Below are 24,528 nucleotides of genomic sequence, written 5' to 3'. Positions count from 1 at the left end.
TGTTGAGTCCATTTCGTTGAGCAAGGAGTAGCTCTTGTCTATTCCATATTTGGCTTAAGGAACTTTATCTGTGCTCATTTCAATCTCTGGTTTTATGCAGCACCCCAACTCACCTTTACCCTTAAGCAAGCATAAGTTGGTTTTCTAAATTTGAGACCCTGTTCTGTTTTGGAATGCAGTTCCTGTGTAGCCAAGTTTACATTCCGTGTATTAGTGATATCTTATGATGTTTCTTTTTCTGTGTGACTTATTTCAGTTAGAATCATCGTACCTGAATCCACTCATTATGCTGCTACGGGCCTCATGACATAGATTTCATTGCTGAGTGATACTGCATTGTACGTAAGTACCACAAGTTCTTTATCCATTTTTCACTTTCTGTGATATTGAACTTGTACGGTAAACGAGGTTCTTGTAAACGGAGCCGTCCCAAACTTTGGGGTGGCTGTGTCTTTTTGATTTTAATTTCCCTAAGCTATAGGACCATAACTGGAAGTGCCCTAGGCTCTGTTGCTGTGTTTTTTAGATGTTTCAGGAAACACCATACACTTCTCCTGAGTGGTTGTTGGCAATTTACATCCCGCCCATCAGCATAACAAGGCTCCCAGTTTTCCATGGCCTGTCCTGCCTTTCTGGATTTTACACTTTTTTCAGATGGCCGTTTTGACCGGGGGGAAGTGAGACTTCATTGTAGTGCAGATCTTCTTTGCAAGCTTGCTTGGTTGGCCAAAAAGGGCGTATGCGTTTTTTCCTGAATATATTCAGGAAAAAACGCATACGCCCTTTTTGGCCAAGTGCATCATTGTGGACGTTCTGCCTCTTTTCCTATGCTTTCAATGCAATTCCAGTCTACCTCCTGAAATCGGTTTCCTGCAATTCTGCCCCGCTTTCAAGTCCTCTTGGCAGGCTTACTTCAGTCTATTTTTGGACGATAGCTGTCATTTATAACTCTGCAGGTTTGTGAATTACAGTGCCCCTGAGCTCCTTTCTTCAACTTGCTTTCTTGTGACCTGGCCGCAACACCGCAGGATGGCTTCAGGCCCTAATCTGGTTCCGGCACGGCACGCTGAGCCTTTGGTTATTTCCTCTTCCTGGTGGGAAATGAGAGTTAAATTTGCCCGTCCAGACACCTCCAGCTAGTCTCTCATTAGTTCTCGCTATTCCTGTTCATCTTCCGCAGAAATTGCAAACTGGGCCAAACAGGAGGTTAAAGGTGCTGACTCTCCAAGTGGGGAGAGTGTTAGTAAGCGTCTGGAATGTTGCACCCGAGTACCAGGGTACGAAAACTGAGACATATTTGAACACGACTCCCGATCACATGGTTGATCATACTCTAGGTTCCACATGCATGTTTTAGCTGAAGGAAGAATACCTTAAACCTGGGTAGTTGAAACCCGTGGAATGGGTACCATGCAATATGACTTCAAAGGGTCTTCATTTGCTCACGAACCTCTCCAGTCCTATCACTGCTGCGTTTATGCCCCTGTACACATGCTTGATTCTCTTTCGGAGACATAGCAATCCATAGGTTTTAAGATACTTACTAGTCAGGTACATTCTTAGGCGTTTAATATGCGGTGTTGAGTCCATTTCGTTGAGCAAGGAGTAGCTCTTGTCTATTCCATATTTGGCTTAAGGAACTTTATCTGTGCTCATTTCAATCTCTGGTTTTATGCAGAACCCCAACTCACCTTTCCCCTTAAGCAAGCATAAGTTGGTTTTCTAAATTTGAGACCCTGTTCTGTTCTGTAATTCAGTTCCTGTGTAGCCAAGTTTACATTCCGTGTATTACTGATATCTTATGATGTTTCTTTTTCTGTGTGACTTATTTCAGTTAGAATCATCATACCTGAATCCACTCATTCTGCTGCTAAGGGCCTGATGACATAGATTTCATTGCTGAGTGATATTGCTTTGTAAGTAAATACCACAACTTCTTTATCCATTTTTCACTTTCTGCGATGTTGAACTTGTACTGTAAACGAGGTTCTTGTAAACAGAGCCGTCCCAAACTTTGGGGTGGCTGTGTCTTTTTGATTTTAATTTCCCTAAGCTATAGGACCATAAGTGGCAGTGCCCTAGGCTCTGTTGCTTTGTTTTTTCGATGTTTCAGGAAACACCATACACTTCTCCCGAGTGTCTGTTGGCAATTTACATCCCGCCCATCAGCATAACAAGGCTCCCAGTTCTCCATGGCCTGTCCTGACTTTCTGGATTTTACACTTTTTTCAGATGGCCCTTTTGACCGGGGGGAAGTGAGACTTCATTGTAGTGCAGATTTCCTTTGCAAGCTTGCTTGGTTGGCCAAAAAGGGCGTATGCGTTTTTTCCTGAATATATTCAGGAAAAAACGCATACGCCCTTTTTGGCCAAGTGCATCATTGTGGACGTTCTGCCTCTTTTCCTATGCTTTCAATGCAATTCCAGTCTACCTCCTGAAATCGGTTTCCTGCAATTCTGCCCCGCTTTCAAGTCCTCTTGGCAGCCTTACTTCAGTCTATTTTTGGACGATAGCTGTCATTTATAACTCTGCAGGTTTGTGAGTTACAGTGCCCCTGAGCTCCTTTCTTCAACTCGTTTTCTTGTGAGCTGGCTGCAACACCGCTCGATGGCTTCAGGCCCTAATCTGGTTCCGGCACGGCATGCTGAGCCTTTGGTTATTTCCTCTTTCTGGTGGGAAATGAGAGTTAAATTTGCCCGTCCAGACACCTCCAGCTAGTCTCTCATTGGTTCTCCCTATTCCTGTTCATCTTCCACAGAAATTGCAAACGGGGCCAAACAGGAGGTTAAAGGTGCTGACTCTCCAAGTGGGGAGAGTGTTAGTAAAGCGTCTGGAATGTTGCACCCGAGTACCAGGGGTGGAAAACTGAGACATATTTGAACACGTCTCCCGTTCACACGGTTGATCATACTCTGGGTTCCACATGCATGTTTTAGCTGAAGGAAGAATACCTTAAACCTGGAGAGTTGAGACCCGTGTAGTGGGTACCATGCAATATGACTTCAAAGGGTCTTCATTTGCTCACCGAACCTCTCCAATCCTATCACTGCTGCGTTTATGCCCCTGTACACACGCTTGATTCTCTTTTGGAGACATAGCAATCCATAGGTTTTAAGATACTTACTAGTCAGGTACATTCTTAGGCGTTTAATATGGGGTGTTGAGTCCATTTCGTTGAGCAAGGAGTAGCTCTTGTCTATTCCATATTTGGCTTAAGGAACTTTATCTGTGCTCATTTCAATCTCTGGTTTTATGCAGCACCCCAACTCACCTTCCCCCTTAAGCAAGCATAAGTTGGTTTTCTAAACTTGAGACACTGTTCTGTTTTGTAATTCAGTTCCTGTGTAGCCAAGTTCACATTCTGTGTATTAGTGATACCTTATGATGTTTCTTTTCTGTGTGACTTATTTCAGTTCGAATCATCATACCTGAATCCACTCATTATGCTGCTACGGGCCTGATGACATAGATTTCATTGCTGAGTGATATTGCATTGTACGTAAGTACCACAAGTTCTTTATCCATTTTTCACTTTCTGCGATATTGAACTTGTACTGTAAACGAGGTTCTTGTAAACAGAGCCGTCCCAAACTTTGGGGTGGCTGTGTCTTTTTGATTTTAATTTCCCTAATCTATAGGACCATAAGTGGAAGTGCCCTAGGTTCTGTTGCTTTGTTTTTTAGATGTTTCAGGAAACACCATACACTTCTCCAGAGTGGCTGTTGGCAATTTACATCCCGCCCATCAGCATAAGAAGGCTCCCAGTTCTCCATGGCCTGTCGTGCCTTTATGGATTTTACACTTTTTTCAGATGGCCCTTTTGACCAGGTGGAAATGAGACTTCATTGTAGTGCAGATTTCCTTTGCAAGCTTGCTTGGTTGGCCAAAAAGTGCGTATGCGTTTTTTCCTGAATATATTCAGGAAAAAACACATACGCCCTTTTTGGCCAAGTGCATCATTGTCGAGTTTCTGACTCTCTTCATATGCTTTCAATGCAATTCCAGTCTACCTCCTGAAATCGGTTTCCTGCAATTCTGCCTTGCTTTCAATGCCTCTTCATAGCCTTACCTCAATATATTTTTTAAAAATAGTTGGCCTTTATAACTCTGCAGGTTTTTGAATTGCAGTGGCCCTTAGCTCCATTTTTTAGCTCTTATTTTTGTGGTATTGCCCCATAACCACAGGATTCCTTGAAGCCCTATTTTTCTTCTGGGGCACCTGCTGTGCCTTTGGTTAATTCTTCTTACTGATGTGATATTAGAGTGACATGTGCCCATTGAAACCGCTACAGCTAGTTTCTCACTGGTTCCCCCTATTCCCATTCATCCTCTGCACTAACTGCAGACTGTGCGATACCAGAACTTAAAGGCATTGACTCCATGTGGGGATGTTGTTAGTAAAGCGGCTGGAATGTCGATCCGGAGCCCCAGGAGAGGAAAAATGAGGTGCGTTTTAGAAACCTTTCCCGATCATATGGTATACCAGTCGCTGGGTTTCCCAAGCATGGTTTAGCTGTAGGAAGATTCCCTTCAACCTGGAGTGTTGGGACCCTTGGACTGAGTAGCATGAAGTATTGCATTAAACTTTCGGCAGTTGCTCACCAAAGCTCACCAATCCTGTCAGCCCCAAGTGTCCAGCCTTATGTCTTATCCAGCTGTGGGTTTATATGTGGTCAATCCAGGTTGCATCACAGCCCCTGAGCGAATTTTGTAAGAATTTTTCTCTCTTTCATTGTTTCAGCGTTTTGTTTTTAAAATTTATTTCTATAATGGGGTTTAGCTCCTTTTCACTGCTGTGTTTGTGCCGCTCTGCACACACTTGATTCCCTTATGGAGATATATCAATACATGGGTTTTAAGATTCTTATTCCTCAGATATATTTCTCTGCGGTGTATAGGGTGTGTTGAGGCCTGTTCATTGAGCAAGGTGTAGATCTTGTCTAATACCTATTTGGTTTATTGAACGGTATCTGTGCTAATTTCAAACTCTGGTTTTATGCATCACCCCACCTCTCCTTTCCCCTTAAGCTGACATAAGTGTGTTTTCTAAGTGTGAGACACTGTTCTGTTCTGTAATTCATTTCTTGTGCAGCCATATTTACCCTCCCTCTATAAGTGATATCTTATGATATGTTTCTTTTTCTGTTTGACTTATTTCAAGTAGTATTATCGGACCTAAATCCACTCTTTATCCTTCTACTAGCCTTATTACATTGATTTCATGGTGAAGAGATATTCCATTGTACATAAGTACCACATCTTCTTTATCATTGTTCTCTTTCCTGGGATATTTAAGGTGTACTGAAGTTGAGGTTCTTGTAAACAGAGTAGCCCTAAACTGTGGTGTGCTTGTGTCTTGTTGATTTTTAGACTTCCCTAGATATACTCCCATGATTGGAAGTGTCCTATGCTCTGTAGCTCTGTTTTTTAGATGATTTAGGAACCACCATACACTTCTCCAGAGTGGCTCTCGGCAGTTCACACACTGCCCATCAGCGTATAAAGGCTCCCTGTTCTCCATGGCCTGTCCTGCATTTCTGGTTTTTACAATTTTTTAGGATGGCCCTTTTGACCGGTGGGAAGTGAGACTTCTTTGTTGTGCACATTTGCATTGCTTGCTTGCTTCATTGCCCATAAAGTGCGTATGCGTTTTTTCCTGGATATAATCAGGAAAAAACGCATACGCCCTTTTGGGCCAACTGCATCATTGTCGAAATTCTGCTGCTTTTCATGTGCGTTAAAGACGAGTCCAATCTATCTCTTGAAATCTGTTTCTTGCAATTCTGTCTTGCATTCAGATCCTCTTCTTTGCCTTACCTCAACATATTTTTGGACGTTAGTTTTCATTTATAACTCTGCAGGTTTGTGAATTGCAGTGACCCTGAGCTCCATTTTTTAAGTTGCTCTTTTGTGAGCTGGCCTCAAACCCACAGGATTGCTTCAGGCCCTATTTTGGCTCCGGCGAGGCAGGCTGAGCCTTTCTTTAATTCTTATTCTTAATGGGAAATTAGAGTGATATGTGCCCGTCCAAACCCCTACAACTCTTCTCTCATTGGTTCCCCCTCTTCCCGTTCATCCTCCTCACAATTTGCAAAATGTGTGAAACAGAAGTTTAAATGTGCTGATTCTCCAAGTGGGGAGATTCTAAGTAGCGTGGCTGGAATGGTGAACAGGAGCACCAGGAGAGGATAAATGAGGTGCATTTTAGACACATCTCCCGATCACATGGTGTACAGTCCTCTGGGTTTTCCATGCATGTTTTAGCTGTAGGAAGATCCCTTGAACCTGCAGATTTGGGACCCATTGAATGGGTACCAGGTAGTATTACTTTAAAGGGTGTGCATTTCCTCACCCAACCTCACATTTCTCTTAGCGCAAACAGTTTCCAGCCTTATGTCTCATCCTGCTGTGGGTCTAGATGTGTTCAATCCATGTTGCATCACCGTCCCTGAGGAAAAGTTGTAAGAGGTTTTCTCTGTCTCTCTGTCGTTTATTTTTTTCAATTTATTACTATATTGGTTACAGCTGATTTTCAAAGCTCTGTTTCTTGCTGCTGTACATCCACTTGATTCGCGTACAGAGAGACATCAATAAATTCTTTTTCAGATTCTTACCAGTCGTATATATTCTTTTCCGGTGACTTGAGTGTGCTGAGTGCAGTTCTTTTAGCTACCGTGTAGGCCTTGTTGATTATCAGTTTGGTATTTGGAATGGTATCTTTGCTAATTTCAACCTCCTGGATGATGCCTCACCCCTCCCCACCTTTCCCGTTTAGCAGCCTTATGCGTGTTTTCTACATATTTGACTATGTTTTTGTTTTGTAATTTATTTCATGTGTAGCCATTTTGGATTCCACCTTTAAGTGATATCTTATGATATGTGTCTTTTTCTTTTTGAATTCTGTCACTTAGAATGATCATACGTAACTCCTCCGGAGTCGTTACAACTGGCCATATTTCATTGATTTCCAGGCTGAATAATATTCCACTCTACCTAAGTACCACATCTCTATCCATTTTTTCCCTCCAGAGACATTTAAGTTATATCCTAGTCGAGGATCTTTTAAACAGAGAGGGGGTAAACATTGGGGTGCCTGTGTCCTCTCGATTTTTGTTTTTCCCAAGATATACGCCCATGAGTGCAAGTGCCCTATGCTCTGTAGCTCATTTTTTAGATGCTTTAGTAAACACAATACACTTCTCCAGAATGGCCGTTGGCAATATACATTTCCACTATAAGTCTCACAGGGCTCCCTCTTCTCGTTGCCCTGTCCTGCATTTCTGTTGTTTACGCTTTATGAGGATGGCTCTTCTGACTGATGCGAAGTGATATCTTTTGTAGTATTGACTTCCAGTGCCCACCTGTTTGGTTGGCTAAAAAAGTGTATGCCCTTTTCTTGAATATATACAGAAAAGAACGCATACACCCTTTTTGGCCAACTGCAATGTTGGCAATGTTCAGCTCCTTTTCTTGTGCTTAATGGCGAGTCCTTTCTACCTCCTCAAATCCCTTTCCTGCCATTCTCCCTTGCTTACAAGTCCTTTTCTCTGACTTTCCTCAAGACATTTTTCAGTGATGGATATTTTCAACTCTGCAGTTTTGTGAATTTTACTGCCCCTGAGTTCCATTGTTCAACTCGTGTTTATGGGAACTGGCCACAAAGCAGCGGGATTTCCTCAAGCCCTATACTGTTTCCATGGGCAACCCTAGCCTTTGGTCAATTCGTCTTCCTGATTGGAAATTAGAGTGACATGTGCCTGTCTGAACACCTAGGACTTGTCTCTCATTGTTCCTCATCCTTCCGCTTCATCCTCTGGACAAATTCCAAACTGTACGCAACAGGATGTTGACAGTGCTGACATCTCCAAGTGGGGAGACTGTTAGTAAAGACGCTGGAGGGGTGAACCCGAGCACCAGGAGATGAGGAGATGAGATGCCTTTTCCAAACTCTTCCCGATCAGACGGTATACCATCCTCTGGGTGTGACAGACATGTTTTAGCAGTAGGAAGAGTCCCATTCATGTAAGGAGAACACCAGGGCTTTTTCAAAATCAGTGTCTCCCCGAAACCCAAACTGGGGAAGTTTTTAAGCTACGGCTACACATATGTTCATTAAGGGCCTTGGGAAGTAGGCAGAGTCCAAACTTTAGATGATTGAAGTCTTCAGGGTCAGAAGCACTCACCACCAGCTTCCCTTAGGCTACACTTTAACTGTCATTGATAGATGATGTCAATAAAAATATCTATTCTTTTTCAGATTATTTCCCCTTATAGGTTATTGCAAAATGTTGAGTGTAGTTCCCTGTGCTATACAGTAGTTCCTTGTTGATGATCTATTTTATACATAGCAGTGTGTATGTGTTCATTCCAAACTGTTAATTTATCCCTCCTCCCACCTTTCCCCTTTGGTAATAATAAATTATAAGATTTTATACTTCTCAGAAATGGGGGAGCTGAAAGAGAGGTATCATTTTCAATGGAAAAGCATTTAAAACAAGATTGAAGGTTTAACCAAGATTATTAGCTGTACATCCTTGGAAAGAAATCACTTCGTTTCTCTAATATTGACCTGACAAATAAGACAAACCTTTTCACTGAACTTGCTTATAAAAAGTGATGGAAATATCAAATGGAAGTGTTAAAAACATCTTATTTTACCCGAGCCTTATACACTGTTCTATGCTAACTACAGTTTGGCTCACACATCTGTTCATTGAGGTTACAATAGTCTCAATTTCTGTTACTGATCCTCCAGAGTGGACCCCAACAAGTGTCCCCCTGCCCAGTGTCATTGGGGCCAACAGATCGAGACTGAGTTTGGTTCACAAGCAAAGGAAACTTTATATTTTGATCAGAGAATGGAGAGGTGAGAGCATGCACTACCCCGTGGGCTGTGGGCTGGGCTGCTGTGTAGAGATCCTGTCAGAGTCAGTGGGAGGGAGGGAGGCGGCGGAGCTCTCGAGGGCTGGGTTGGCTGTAGCTCAGGCTCTATATCGTGGAGTCTGCACTGGGCCCCAGGAGCTGAGGTGTCGACCCAGCCATTCTGCACTAGGAAATCTGGTCTGAAGTGCCGGGTGTGGAACCTCTGCATGCGGGACCCTAGGAGCACGTGAAATTAGACAAAGCACAAAGGATAAAAAAGGTTAGACTTGACTTTATTGCCCAGATTCTATTTTTATCTCCCAGGGATTTTTAATGGGCTTTGCTGGGGACAAACCCCTCCTCTGCCTTTTGTCCCGTTCCTCATTCTTGGAGTGCTGAGGGTGCAGACCCTTCTTCTGTAACTGCTGAGTGCTGAGTTGGGAGCCCTCATACCCTGGGGCGAGGGTCAGAGCTTCTCCCCAGCAGCCTCCCGGTGACGTTGATTGTCCCCAGGACCCCTGCCTCCCTGCTCGTCCACCTGAGCACCAGCATTGGAAGTGTTATAGATTCTAATGACCTTTAAGGGTCCAGGAAAGAGATGTGCAGAGACGCTGTGGGGGCCGGTTTCACCCCGCCCCACATTTGTTCGGCCACCTTAGGCTGACCGTCTCTGCCAGCCTAGATGCTCTGACCAGTAGTCTGCGCTTTCTTCAGTTAGGCCCCTGAATTAACGTACAAACAGCACCAGGTGTCAGAGCCCTGCCCGCTCAACTCCCAGACAGTCCAGGGTCAGTGGTGATCAAGGACCATGATGGCTACTGAGTCAACAGCCTTTTGAAGTAAACAGGAGTCCAGCCGGTCTTATTGGCCACCATCATCACGGTGTCTGTAGGCTTTTCTATGGTGACAGTGTGGTATACTGTTCCCCCGCCAAGATTATTAGCTCCCCTCTGGGTGCAGTAAGTCCTGCAAGCAGTAGTCTACTCTTTTGGGACACACTCTTGTTGTTTTATGAGAGAAACTCCAGGTCAAGTGATGTTCACACGAGTCGTCATGGTGCCCTGTTGCCCCCGGTTATCTCTCTGGATGTTGGAGTTGGAGGGCCTCCTCACTCGAGGTCGGTGTGCCCACGGAGCGAACCCTGCAACTTCAGGGCATGGTTGGTGGTTAGGATCACCACGTGGGGTCCTTTTCCCTTAGGAGGGAGGTGGCCTTTTGGGCTGCTGATTTCCAGGTTTTTAGATACCGCCAGTATCTTGGCCAGATGTGGCAGTGGGCCAAGCCCCTTAGTGACCGTAGTTTATCCTACCTGGATGGCATTCTTGCATTGTTCCATTTCAAGTGGTCCCAGTTTTTGCACTAATTCTCCAATGGCGATTCACCTTTCACCGGGAATGTAAAGGTCAAAGAGTTTAGCTAAATTAGGGAGTTCCAGGGCAAGGGTCTGAATTGACTGCTCTTTCCATTCTTGAAAGGCCACTTCTGGATTCTATTCAAAAGGATCATCATCTTTTCCTTTCAGTGTTTCATATAGAGGCCCAGCTAGTAGACTGTAGCTAGGGATCCAGAAGCAGCAAACCCTGGCCTCCCCAGGAACCCCTAAGCTGTCTTCTAGTTTTAGAAAGGGGTAAGGCTGAAAATGGTTTCTTCCCTTTCCTGGGATGGGCTTCTCTGACCTTCTGTGAGAATGAAGCCCAGGCAGGTCACCGCAGTCTGTGATATTTGAGCTTTTTCTTGGACAACTTCTATCCTTTATTGGCTTGGTAGTTCAGAGGCCTCCTTAGTAGGGCTGGTGATCAGAATGTCGTCTGCATATTGAAGGAGGGTTTCCTTTTCCAGAGGTAGAACTTTTAGGTCTTTAGCTAAGCTTTCCCCAAAGATGGTGTGGGAATTTTTGCACCCTTGGGGCCAGACGGCCCGGAAGTATTGTTTTAGTTGTATGTTGAGTCCTGCCACTCACAAGCCAAAATTTCTTGTGACTCTGGGACTAATGGAATACAAAAGAAGGCATCATTGAAGACTAATACAGAATACCATGTCCTGGTGGTTGGTAGAATGACCAGCAGGGTGTAGGAATTAGGAGCAACTGGAGGTATATCCTCGGTGGCTTCACTGACTGTCCTGACATCCTTTACCAGGTCCCCAGTGGCCCATGGGGCTCTCGTGGTCAGACCAATCCCAGAATATGGAGCTCACCTGGGCAGGTACCCCACCCCCACCCCAGCCCACGGGGCTCTCGTGGTCAGGCCCCTCCCAGGATACAGAGCTACCCTTGCAGGTACCGTGGCAGGGCTGGGCACACAGGAACCGTGCACATAGCCCTCATTGCAGAGCACCCCCAGCTCACCTGTCGCTCAGAGCTGACACAGAGCACCTCAGAGCAGGACTTGAACTAACAAACAGCAGCTGCGACAGGTCTGTGACCCTGGGCATCACTCCGTGAGGCCTCCCTCCACCTGGTCTTCCAGAGACTTCCACTGCACCCGGGGCACCAGGCCTCTGTCTCCAACCACCACCCACCCCTCCTCTGCCTGACTCCTGGGTTCCTCTCATTAGGAGAGGGTTTTCTTGAAGTTGTCTCCCACTCATGGGCCAGATAAAATGATTAGAAAACAAGCCAAAGCTGCAGCCCCTTGTCTATCCTGACTCTCAGGAGCCCACACCTGTTCCTTGGACCTGGCCGGTTCAGCAAGTTCCATTTTCTGCAACTGTGAGCCCCTGAGGGGTGATGATTGGCTGAGCTGGGCAGCCTTACCGTGCCGGCCAGCCCTCCCCAGGTGTGCCTGGGTTGAGATCAATATAAATACCACTCCAGGCAGCAAGAGCCCCTGCAGCCGTGCCTGACGCCATTTTCTCTGCCCTGTCAGCAGTCTCGGGGCTGGGCTGGTGGGAGGGAGTGAGAGGCCACGGCTTTGTGGGTGGCCCAGTGTGAGTGGGGCTCTGCTGGACTTTCTGCAGCAGTTGCCAGGCTGCCACCTGCTAAAGAAGAGGATGTGTCACCCATACCTGCTGCTGGAATTTCTCCCTGGGCAGAGGTGAGGAAGGAAAAAAGCAGTGGGGGCAGGGACAGGACGGGTATCTCAGGCAGGGAAATGGAAATCTTCCAGAAGAGCACCCAGGGCCAGGACCATCCTGGCTGGCCTGCAGGCACCAAGTCGGCCGGCATGCTGTCACTCGTGTGGCTCTATGGCCCTTCCTCTAGGCTTTCAAGTCCTTGTATATATTCAGGTGTTTTACCTGGGACGGGTGGGAATAGTTCAGCAGCAACTGGCCTGGGGCTCAGCTCACGTTTACTCACAGATGCCTCGGCACGGTGCCCCAGCTTTGCAATGAGGACGCTTGTTGCGTGGGGGCTGCTGGCTGAATGGGAGACGATTCCCCACCACTGACCAACTTCAGAATTGTTTACAACTGGAGCAAGTGCCCTGATACGGTTTTCCTCTGTGGAACTGGTGGGTTCTGTGTTTTTTTTCTCTTTTTCGTTTTTGGTTCAAGGTAGATTTTATTCCTCTTTTTTGTATTTACAGATATAAGCATGGAAATAATTTATTCATATAAATACATGTATGTGCAGGGAATAATTGTTTTTTCTGTTTTATTTTTTAAATTTTACTTCTTTTTAATTTTGAATTTTATTTTATATTTTTATACAGCAGGTTCTTATTGGTTATCTATTTTATACATATAAATGTATACATGCCAATCCCAGTCTCTCAACTCCTCCCACCACCACCCCCCCAACAGCTTTCCCCCCTTGTTGTCCATACGTTTGTTGTCTACATCTGTTGCTCTGTTTATGCCTTGCAAAATGGTTAATCTGTACAGTTTTTCTAGGTTCCACATATATGCATGAATATACAAGATTTGTTTTTCTCTTTCTGACTTACTTCACTCTGTATGACAGTCTCTAGATCCATCGACGTCTCTACAAATGACCCAATTTCATTCCTTTTCATGGCTTAGTGATATTCCATTTTATATATGTACCACAGCTTTATGCATTCGTCTGTCTGTGGGCATTTAGGTTGCTTCCATTACCTCGATATTGTAAATAGTGATGCAATGAACATTGCGGTGAATGACTCTTTTTGATTTATGGTTTTGTCTGGGTATATGTCCAGTACTGGGATTGCTGTATCATATGGTAATTCTATTGTTAGTTTCTTAAGAAATTCCATATTGTTCTCCATAATGACTGTATCAATTTATATTCCCAACAATAGTGGAAGAGGGTTCCTTTTCTCCACACCCTTTCCAGCATTTTTTGTTTGTAGATTTTCAATGATGCCTATTCTACCAGGTGTGAGGTGATACCTCATTGTTGAATCCATTTCGTTGAGCAAGGGGTAGCTCTTGTCTATTACATATTTGGCTTATGGAACGGTATCTGTGCTAATTTCAAACTCTGCTTTTATGCAGCACCCCAACTCACCTTCCCCCTTAAGCAGGCATAAGTTGGTTTTCTAAACTTGAGACCCTGTTCTGTTTTGTAATTCAGTTCATGTGTAGCCAAGTTCACATTCCGTGTATTAGTGATACCTTATGATGTTTCTTTTTCTGTGTGACTTATTTCACTTAGAATCATCGTGCCTCAATCCACTCATTATGCTGGTACGGGCCTGGTGACATAGATTTCATTGCTGAGTGGTATTCTGTTGTACAGAAGTAACGCAACTTCTTTATCCATTATTTGCTCTCTGGGATATTTAACTTGTGCCGGAGAAGAGATACCTGTAAAAAGAGCCGTCCCAAATTTTGGGGTTGCTGTGTCTTTTTGATATTAATTTCCCTAAGCTATAGGACCATAAGTGGAAGTGCCCTAGGCTCTGTTGCTTTGTTTTTTAGATGTTTCAGGAAACACCATACACTTCTCCCGAGTGTCTGTTGGCAATTTACATCCCGCCCATCAGCATAACAAGGCTCCCAGTTCTCCATGGCCTGTCCTGCCTTTCTGGATTTTACACTTTATTCTGATGGCCCTTTTGACCGGGGGGAAGTGAGACTTCATTGTAGTGCAGATTTCCTTTGCAAGCTTGCTTGGTTGGCCAAAAAGGGCGTATGCGTTTTTTCCTGAATATATTCAGGAAAAAACGCATATGCCCTTTTGGCAAAGTGCATCATTGTGGACGTTCTGCCTCTTTTCCTACGCTTTCAATGCAATTCCAGTCTACCTCCTGAAATCGGTATCCTGCAATTCTGCCCCGCTTTCAAGTCCTCTTGGCAGCCTTACTTCAGTATATTTTTGGACGATAGCTGTCATTTATAACTCTGCAGGTTTGTGAATTACAGAGCCCCTGAGCTCCTTTCTTCAACTGACTTTCTTGTGAGCTGGCCGCAACACTGCAGGATGGCTTCAGGCCCTAATCTGTTTCCGCCACGGCACGCTGAGCCTTTGGTTAATTCCTCTTCTTAGTGGGAAATGAGAGTTAAATTTGCCCGTCCAGACACCTCCAGCTAGTCTCTCATTGGTTCTCCCTATTCCTGTTCATCTTCCGCAGATATTGCAAACTGGGCCAAACAGGAGGTTAAAGGGACTGACTCTCCAAGTGGGGAGAGTGTTAGTAAAGCGTCTGGAATGTTGCACCAGAGTACCAGGGTACGAAAACTGAGACATATTTGAACACGTCTCCCGATCACATGGTTGATCATACTCTAGGTTCCACATGCATGTTTTAGCTGAAGGAAGAATACCTTAAACCTGGGTAGTTGAAACCCGTGGAATGGGTACCATGCAATATGACTTCAAAGGGTCTTCATTTGCTCACGAACCTCTCCAATCCTATCACTGCTGCGTTCATGCCCCTGTACACATGCTTGATTCTCTTTCGGAGACATAGCAATCCATAGGTTTTAAGATACTTACTAGTCAGGTACATTCTTAGGCGTTTAATATGCGGTGTTGAGTCCATTTCGTTGAGCAAGGAGTAGCTCTTGTCTATTCCATATTTGGCTTAAGGAACTTTATCTGTGCTCATTTCAATCTCTGGTTTTATGCAGCACCCCAACTCACCTTTCCCCTTAAGCAAGCATAAGTTGGTTTTCTAAATTTGAGACCCTGTTCTGTTCTGTAATTCAGTTCCTGTGTAGCCAAGTTTACATTCCGTGTATTACTGATATCTTATGATGTTTCTTTTTCTGTGTGACTTATTTCAGTTAGAATCATCATACCTGAATCCACTCATTGTGCTGCTAAGGGCCTGATGACATAGATTTCATTGCTGAGTGATATTGCTTTGTAAGTAAATACCACAACTTCTTTATCCATTTTTCACTTTCTGCGATGTTGAACTTGTACTGTAAACGAAGTTCTTGTAAACAGAGGCGTCCCAAACTTTGGGGTGGCTGTGTCTTTTTGATTTTAATTTCCCTAAGCTATAGGACCATAAGTGGCAGTGCCCTAGGCTCTGTTGCTTTGTTTTTTAGATGTTTCAGGAAACACCATACACTTCTCCCAAGTGTCTGTTGGTAATTTACATCCCGCCCATCAGCATAACAAGGCTCCCAGTTCTCCATGGCCTGTCCTGCCTTTCTGGATTTTACACTTTTTTCAGATGGCCCTTTTGACCGGGGGGAAGTGAGACTTCATTGTAGTGCAGATTTCCTTTGCAAGCTTGCTTGGTTGGCCAAAAAGGGCGTATGCGTTTTTTCCTGAATATATTCAGGAAAAAACGCATACGCCCTTTTTGGCCAAGTGCATCATTGTGGACGTTCTGCCTCTTTTCCTATGCTTTCAATGCAATTCCAGTCTACCTCCTGAAATCGGTTTCCTGCAATTCTGCCCCGCTTTCAAGTCCTCTTGGCAGCCTTACTTCAGTCTATTTTTGGACGATAGCTGTCATTTATAACTCTGCAGGTTTGTGAATTACAATGCCCCTGAGCTCCTTTCTTCAACTCGCTTTCTTGTGAGCTGGCCGCAACACCGCAGGATGGCTTCAGGCCCTAATCTGTTTCCGGCCCGGCACGCTGAGCCTTTGGTTAATTCCTCTTCCTGGTGGGAAATGAGAGTTAAATTTGCCCATCCAGACACCTCCAGCTAGTCTCTCATTGGTTCTCGCTATTCCTGTTCATCTTCCACAGAAATTGCAAACTGGGCCAAACAGGAGGTTAAAGGGACTGACTCTCCAAGTCGGGAGAGTGTTAGTAAAGCATCTGGAATGTTGCACCCGAGTACCAGGGTACGAAAACTGAGACATATTTGAACACGTCTCCCGATCACATGGTTGATCATACTCTGGGTTCCACATGCATGTTTTAGCTGAAGGAAGAATACCTAAAACCTGGGTAGTTGAAACCCGTGGAATGGGTACCATGCAATATGACTTCAAAGGGTCTTCATTTGCTCACCGAACCTCTCCAATCCTATCACTGCTGCGTTTATGCCCCTGTACACATGCTTGATTCTCTTTCGGAGACATAGCAATCCATAGGTTTTAAGATACTTACTAGTCAGGTACATTCTTAGGCGTTTAATATGGGGTGTTGAGTCCATTTCGTTGAGCAAGGAGTAGCTCTTGTCTATTCCATATTTGGCTTAAGGAACTTTATCTGTGCTCATTTCAATCTCTGGTTTTATGCAGCACCCCAACTCACCTTTCCCCTTAAGCAAGCATAAGTTGGTTTTCTAAATTTGAGACCCTGTTCTGTTCTGTAATTCAGTTCCTGTGTAGCCAAGTTTACATTCCGTGTATTACTGATATCTTATGATGTTTCTTTTTCTGTGTGACTTATTTCAGTTAGAATCATCATACCTGAATCCACTCATTGTGCTGCTAAGGGCCTGATGACACAGATTTCATTGCTGAGTGATATTGCTTTGTAAGTAAATACCACAACTTCTTTATCCATTTTTCACTTTCTGCGATGTTGAACTTGTACTGTAAACGAGGTTCTTGTAAACAGAGCCGTTCCAAACTTTGGGGTGGCTGTTTCTTTTTCATTTTAATTTCCGTAATCTATAGGACCATAAGTGGAAGTGCCCTAGGTTCTGTTGCTGTGTTTTTTAGTTGTTTCAGGAAACACCATACACTTCTCCCAAGTGGTTCTTGGCAATTTACATCCCGCCCATCAGCATAACAAGGCTCCCAGTTCTCCATGGCCTGTCCTGCCTTTCTGGATTTTACACTTTTTTCAGATGGCCCTTTTGACCGGGGGGAAGTGAGACTTCATTGTAGTGCAGATTTCCTTTGCAAGCTTGCTTGGTTGGCCAAAAAGTGCGTATGCGTTTTTTCCTGAATATATTCAGGAAAAAACGCATACGCCCTTTTTGGCCAAGTGCATCATTGTGGACATTCTGCCTCTTTTCCTATGCTTTCAATGCAATTCCAGTCTACCTCCTGAAATCGGTTTCCTGCAATTCTGCCCCGCTTTCAAGTCCTCTTGGCAGCCTTACTTCAGTCTATTTTTGGACGATAGCTCTCATTTATAACTCTGCAGGTTTGTGAATTACAGTGCCCCTGAGCTCGTTTCTTCAACTCGCTTTCTTGTGACCTGGCCGCAACACCGCAGGATGGCTTCAGGCCCTAATCTGGTTCCGGCACGGCATGCTGAGTCTTTGGTTATTTCCTCTTCCTGGTGGGAAATGAGAGTTAAATTTGCCCAACCAGACACCTCCAGCTATTCTTTCATTGGTTCTCGCTATTCCTGTTCATCTTCCACAGAAATTGCAAACTGGGCCAAACAGGAGGTTAAAGGGACTGACTCTCCAAGTCGGGAGAGTGTTAGTAAAGCGTCTGGAATGTTGCACCCGAGTACCAGGGGAGGAAAACTGAGACATATTTGAACACGTCTCCCGTTCACATGGTTGATCATACTCGGTTCCACATGCATGTTTTAGCTGAAGAAAGAATACCTTAAACCTGGAGAGTTGAGACCCGTGGAATGGGTACCATGCAATATGACTTCAAAGGGTCTTCATTTGCTCACCGAACCTCTCCAATCCTATCACTGCTGCGTTTATGCCCCTGTACACACGCTTGATTCTCTTTTGGAGACATAGCAATCCATAGGTTTTACGATACTTACTAGTCAGGTACATTCTTAGGCGTTTAATATGGGGTTTTGAGTCCATTTCGTTGAGCAAGGAGTAGCTCTTGTCTATTCCATATTTGGCTTAAGGAACTTTATCTGTGCTCATTTCAATCTCTGGTTTTATGCAGCACCCCAACTCACCTTTACCCTTAAGCAAGCATAAGTTGGTTTTCTAAATTTGAGACCCTGTTCTGTTTTGGAATGCAGTTCCTGTGTAGCCAAGTTTACATTCCGTGTATTAGTGATATCTTATGATGTTTCTTTTTCTGTGTGACTTATTTCAGTTAGAATCATCATACCTGAATCCACTCATTGTGCTGCTAAGGGCCTGATGACACAGATTTCATTGCTGAGTGATATTGCTTTGTAAGTAAATACCACAACTTCTTTATCCATTTTTCACTTTCTGCGATGTTGAACTTGTACTGTAAACGAGGTTCTTGTAAACAGAGCCGTTCCAAACTTTGGGGTGGCTGTTTCTTTTTCATTTTAATTTCCCTAATCTATAGGACCATAAGTGGAAGTGCCCTAGGTTCTGTTGCTGTGTTTTTTAGTTGTTTCAGGAAACACCATACACTTCTCCCAAGTGGTTCTTGGCAATTTACATCCCGCCCATCAGCATAACAAGGCTCCCAGTTCTCCATGGCCTGTCCTGCCTTTCTGGATTTTACACTTTTTTCAAATGGCCCTTTTGACCGGGGGGAAGTCAGACTTCATTGTAGTGCAGATTTCCTTTGCAAGCTTGCTTGGTTGGCCAAAAAGGGCGTATGCGTTTTTTCCTGAATATATTCAGGAAAAAACGCATACGCCCTTTTTGGCCAAGTGCATCATTGTGGACGTTCTGCCTCTTTTCCTATGCTTTCAATGCAATTCCAGTCTACCTCCTGAAATCGGTTTCCTGCAATTCTGCCCCGCTTTCAAGTCCTCTCGGCAGCCTTACTTCAGTCTATTTTTGGACGATAGCTGTCATTTATAACTCTGCAGGTTTGTGAATTACAGTGCCCCTGAGCTTCTTTCTTCAACTCGCTTTCTTGTGAGCTGGCCGCAACACCGCAGGATGGCTTCAGGCCCTAATCTGGTTCCGGCACGGCACACTGAGCCTTTGGTTATTTCCTCTTCCTGGTGGGAAATGAGAGTTAAATTTGCCCGTCCAGACACCTCCAGCTATTCTTTCATTGGTTCTCGCTATTCCTGTTCATCTTCCACAGAAATTGCAAACTGGGTCAAACAGGAGGTTAAAGGGATTGACTCTCCAAGTCGGGAGAGTGTTAGTAAAGCGTCTGGAATGTTGCACCCGAGTACCAGGGTACGAAAACTGAGACATATTTGAACACGTCTCCCGATCACATGGTTGATCATACTCTAGGTTTCACATGCATGTTTTAGCTGAAGGAAGAATACCTTAAACCTGGGTAGGTGAAACCCGTGGAATGGGTACCATGCAATATGACTTCAGAGGGTCTTCATTTGCTCACCGAACCTCTCCAATCCTATCACTGCTGCGTTTATGCCCCTGTACACATGCTTGATTCTCTTTCGGAGACATAGCAATCCATAGGTTTTAAGATACTTACTAGTCAGGTACATTCTTAGGCGTTTAATATGCGGTGTTGAGTCCATTTCGTTGAGCAAGGAGTAGCTCTTGTCTATTCCATATTTGGCTTAAGGAACTTTATCTGTGCTCATTTCAATCTCTGGTTTTATGCAGCACCCCAACTCACCTTTACCCTTAAGCAAGCATAAGTTGGTTTTCTAAATTTGAGACCCTGTTCTGTTTTGGAATGCAGTTCCTGTGTAGCCAAGTTTACATTCCGTGTATTAGTGATATCTTATGATGTTTCTTTTTCTTTGTGACTTATTTCAGTTAGAATCATCATACCTGAATCCACTCATTGTGCTGCTAAGGGCCTGATGACACAGATTTCATTGCTGAGTGATATTGCTTTGTAAGTAAATACCACAACTTCTTTATCCATTTTTCACTTTCTGCGATGTTGAACTTGTACTGTAAACGAGGTTCTTGCAAACAGAGCCGTTCCAAACTTTGGGGTGGCTGTTTCTTTTTCATTTTAATTTCCCTAATCTATAGGACCATAAGTGGAAGTGCCCTAGGTTCTGTTGCTGTGTTTTTTAGTTGTTTCAGGAAACACCATACACTTCTCCCAAGTGGTTCTTGGCAATTTACATCCCGCCCATCAGCATAACAAGGCTCCCAGTTCTCCATGGCTTGTCCTGCCTTTCTGGATTTTACACTTTTTTCAGATGGCCCTTTTGACCGGGGGGAAGTGAGACTTCATTGTAGTGCAGATTTCCTTTGCAAGCTTGCTTGGTTGGCCGAAAAGGGCGTATGCGTTTTTTCCTGAATATATTCAGGAAAAAACGCATACGCCCTTTTTGGCCAAGTGCATCATTGTGGACGTTCTGCCTCTTTTCCTATGCTTTCAATGCAATTCCAGTCTACCTCCTGAAATCGGTTTCCTGCAATTCTGCCCCGCTTTCAAGTCCTCTCGGCAGCCTTACTTCAGTCTATTTTTGGACGATAGCTGTCATTTATAACTCTGCAGGTTTGTGAATTACAGTGCCCCTGAGCTCCTTTCTTCAACTCGCTTTCTTTTGAGCTGGCCGCAACACCGCAGGATGGCTTCAGGCCCTAATCTGGTTCCGGTACGGCACGCTGAGCCTTTGGTTAATTCCTCTTCCTGGTGGGAAATGAGAGTTAAATTTTCCCGTCCAGACACCTCCAGCTAGTCTCTCATTGGTTCTCGCTATTCCTGTTCATCTTCCGCAGAAATTGCAAACTGTGCCTAACAGGAGGTTAAAGGCGCTGACTCTCCAAGTGGGGAGAGTGTTAGTAAAGCGTCTGGAATGTTGCACCCGAGTACCAGGGTACGAAAACTGAGACATATTTGAACACGTCTCCCGATCACATGGTTGATCATACTCTGGGTTCCACATGCATGTTTTAGCTGAAGGAAGAATACCTAAAACCTGGGTAGTTGAAACCCGTGGAATGGGTACCATGCAATATGACTTCAAAGGGTCTTCATTTGCTCACGAACCTCTCCAATCCTATCACTGCTGCGTTTATGCCCCTGTACACATGCTTGATTCTCTTTCGGAGACATAGCAATCCATAGGTTTTAAGATACTTACTAGTCAGGTACATTCTTAGGCGTTTAATATGCGGTGTTGAGTCCATTTCGTTGAGCAAGGAGTAGCTCTTGTCTATTCCATATTTGGCTTAAGGAACTTTATCTGTGCTCATTTCAATCTCTGGTTTTATGCAGCACCCCAACTCACCTTTCCCCTTAAGCAAGCATAAGTTGGTGTTCTAAATTTGAGACCCTGTTCTGTTCTGTAATTCAGTTCCTGTGTAGCCAAGTTTACATTCCGTGTATTACTGATATCTTATGATGTTTCTTTTTCTGTGTGACTTATTTCAGTTAGAATCATCATACCTGAATCCACTCATTGTGCTGCTAAGGGCCTGATGGCATAGATTTCATTGCTGAGTGATATTGCTTTGTAAGTAAATACCACAACTTCTTTATCCATTTTTCACTTTCTGCGATGTTGAACTTGTACTGTAAACGAAGTTCTTGTAAACAGAGGCGCCCCAAACTTTGGGGTGGCTATGTCTTTTTGATTTTAATTTCCCTAAGCTATAGGACCATAAGTGGCAGTGCCCTAGGCTCTGTTGCTTTGTTTTTTAGATGTTTCAGGAAACACCATACACTTCTCCTGAGTGTCTGTTGGTAATTTACATCCCGCCCATCAGCGTAACAAGGCTCCCAGTTCTCCATGGCCTGTCCTGCCTTTCTGGATTTTACACTTTTTTCAGATGGCCCTTTTGACCGGGGGAAGTGAGACTTCATTGTAGTGCAGATTTCCTTTGCAAGCTTGCTTGGTTGGCCAAAAAGGGCGTATGCGTTTTTTCCTGAATATATTCAGGAAAAAACGCATACGCCCTTTTTGGCCAAGTGCATCATTGTGGACGTTCTGCCTCTTTTCCTATGCTTTCAATGCAATTCCCGTCTACCTCCTGAAATCGGTTTCCTGCAATTCTGCCCCGCTTTCAAGTCCTCTTGGCAGCTTACTTCAGTCTATTTTTGGACGATAGCTCTCATTTATAACTCTGCAGGTTTGTGAATTACAGTGCCCCTGAGCTCCTTTCTTCAACTCGCTTTCTTGTGACCTGGCCGCAACACCGCAGGATGGCTTCAGGCCCTAATCTGGTTCCGGCCCGGCACGCTGAGCCTTTGGTTAATTCCTCTTCCTGGTGGGAAATGAGAGTTAAATTTGCCCATCCAGACACCTCCAGCTAGTCTCTCATTGGTTCTCGCTATTCCTGTTCATCTTCCACAGAAATTGCAAACTGGGCCAAACAGGAGGTTAAAGGGACTGACTCTCCAAGTCGGGAGAGTGTTAGTAAAGCATCTGGAATGTTGCACCCGAGTACCAGGGTACGAAAACTGAGACATATTTGAACACGTCTCCCGATCACATGGTTGATCATACTCTGGGTTCCACATGCATGTTTTAGCTGAAGGAAGAATACCTTAAACCTGGGTAGTTGAAACCCGTGGAATGGGTACCATGCAATATGACTTCAAAGGGTCTTCATTTGCTCACCGAACCTCTCCAATCCTATCACTGCTGCGTTTATGCCCCTGTACACATGCTTGATTCTCTTTCGGAGACATAGCAATCCATAGGTTTTAAGATACTTACTAGTCAGGTACATTCTTAGGCGTTTAATATGGGGTGTTGAGTCCATTTCATTGAGCAAGGAGTAGCTCTTGTCTATTCCATATTTGGCTTAAGGAACTTTATCTGTGCTCATTTCAATCTCTGGTTTTATGCAGCACCCCAACTCACCTTTCCCCTTAAGCAAGCATAAGTTGGTTTTCTAAATTTGAGACCCTGTTCTGTTCTGTAATTCAGTTCCTGTGTAGCCAAGTTTACATTCCGTGTATTATTGATATCTTATGATGTTTCTTTTTCTGTGTGACTTATTTCAGTTAGAATCATCGTACCTGAATCTACTCATTATGCTGCTACGGGCCTGATGACATAGATTTCATTGCTGAGTGATACTGCATTGTACGTAAGTACCACAAGTTCTTTATCCATTTTTCACTTTCTGTGATATTGAACTTGTACGGTAAACGAGGTTCTTGTAAACAGAGGCATTCCAAACTTTGGGGTGGCTGTGTCTTTTTGATTTTAATTTCCCTAAGCTATAGGACCATAAGTGGAAGTGCCCTAGGCTCTGTTGCTTTGTTTTTTAGATGTTTCAGGAAACACCATACACTTCTCCCGAGTGTCTGTTGGCAATTGACATCCCGCCCATCAGCATAACAAGGCTCCCAGTTCTCAATGGCCTGTTGCCTTTCTGGATTTTACACTTTTTTCAGATGGCCCTTTTGACCGGGGGGAAGTGAGACTTCATTGTAGTGCAGATTTCCTTTGCAAGCTTGCTTGGTTGGCCAAAAAGGGCGTATGCGTTTTTTCCTGAATATATTCAGGAAAAAACGCATACGCCCTTTTTGGCCAAGTGCATCATTGTGGACGTTCTGCCTCTTTTCCTATGCTTTCAATGCAATTCCAGTCTACCTCCTGAAATCGGTTTCCTGCAATTCTGCCCCGCTTTCAAGTCCTCTTGGCAGCCTTACTTCAGTCTATTTTTGGACGATAGCTGTCATTTATAACTCTGCAGGTTTGTGAATTACAGTGCCCCTGAGCTCCTTTCTTCAACTTGCTTTCTTGTGACCTGGCCGCAACACCGCAGGATGGCTTCAGGCCCTAATCTGTTTCCGGCATGGCACGCTGACCCTCTGGTTATTTCCTCTTCCTGGTGGGAAATGAGAGTTAAATTTGCCCGTCCAGACACCTCCAGCTAGTCTCTCATTGGTTCTCGCTATTCCAGTTCATCTTCCGCAGAAATTGCAAACTGTGCCAAACAGGAGGTTAAAGGCGCTGACTCTCCAAGTGGGGAGAGTGTTAGTAAAGCGTCTGGAATGTTGCACCCGAGTACCAGGGGAGGAAAACTGAGACATATTTGAACACGTCTCCCGATCACACGGTTGATCATACTCTGGGTTCCACATGCATGTTTTAGCTGAAGGAAGAATACCTAAAACCTGGGTAGTTGAAACCCGTGGAATGGGTACCATGCAATATGACTTCAAAGGGTCTTCATTTGCTCACCGAACCTCTCCAATCCTATCACTGCTGCGTTTATGCCCCTGTACACATGCTTGATTCTCTTACGGAGACATAGCAATCCATAGGTTTTAAGATACTTACTAGTCAGGTACATTCTTAGGCGTTTAATATGCGGTGTTGAGTCCATTTCGTTGAGCAAGGAGTAGCTCTTGTCTATTCCATATTTGGCTTAAGGAACTTTATCTGTGCTCATTTCAATCTCTGGTTTTATGCAGCACCCCAACTCACCATTCCCCTTAAGCAAGCATAAGTTGGTTTTCTAAATTTGAGACCCTGTTCTGTTCTGTAATTCAGTTCCTGTGTAGCCAAGTTTACATTCCGTGTATTACTGATATCTTATGATGTTTCTTTTTCTGTGTGACTTATTTCAGTTAGAATCATCGTACCTGAATCTACTCATTATGCTGCTAC

At 44.3% G+C, this 24,528-nt stretch overlaps 1 long non-coding RNA gene across 1 annotated transcript in view; it reads left to right on the top strand.

Annotated features, from left to right (window-relative positions):
• The first annotated feature begins 275 nt into the window (after nucleotides 1-275).
• Nucleotides 276-24,528, top strand: part of LOC307181408 — a 1,608,936-nt gene continuing 1,584,683 nt past the window's right edge. Inside the window, exon 1 of the long non-coding RNA XR_013826693.1 lies at nucleotides 276-342. This is a non-coding gene — a long non-coding RNA (uncharacterized lncRNA). The remainder of the gene's footprint in view (nucleotides 343-24,528) is intronic.

Source organism: Stenella coeruleoalba (assembly GCF_951394435.1).
Source record: "Stenella coeruleoalba genome assembly, contig: scaffold_69, whole genome shotgun sequence".
In the NCBI taxonomy this organism is placed as follows: Eukaryota; Metazoa; Chordata; class Mammalia; order Artiodactyla; family Delphinidae; genus Stenella; species Stenella coeruleoalba.
This window is presented reverse-complemented; position numbering and strand designations above follow the sequence as displayed.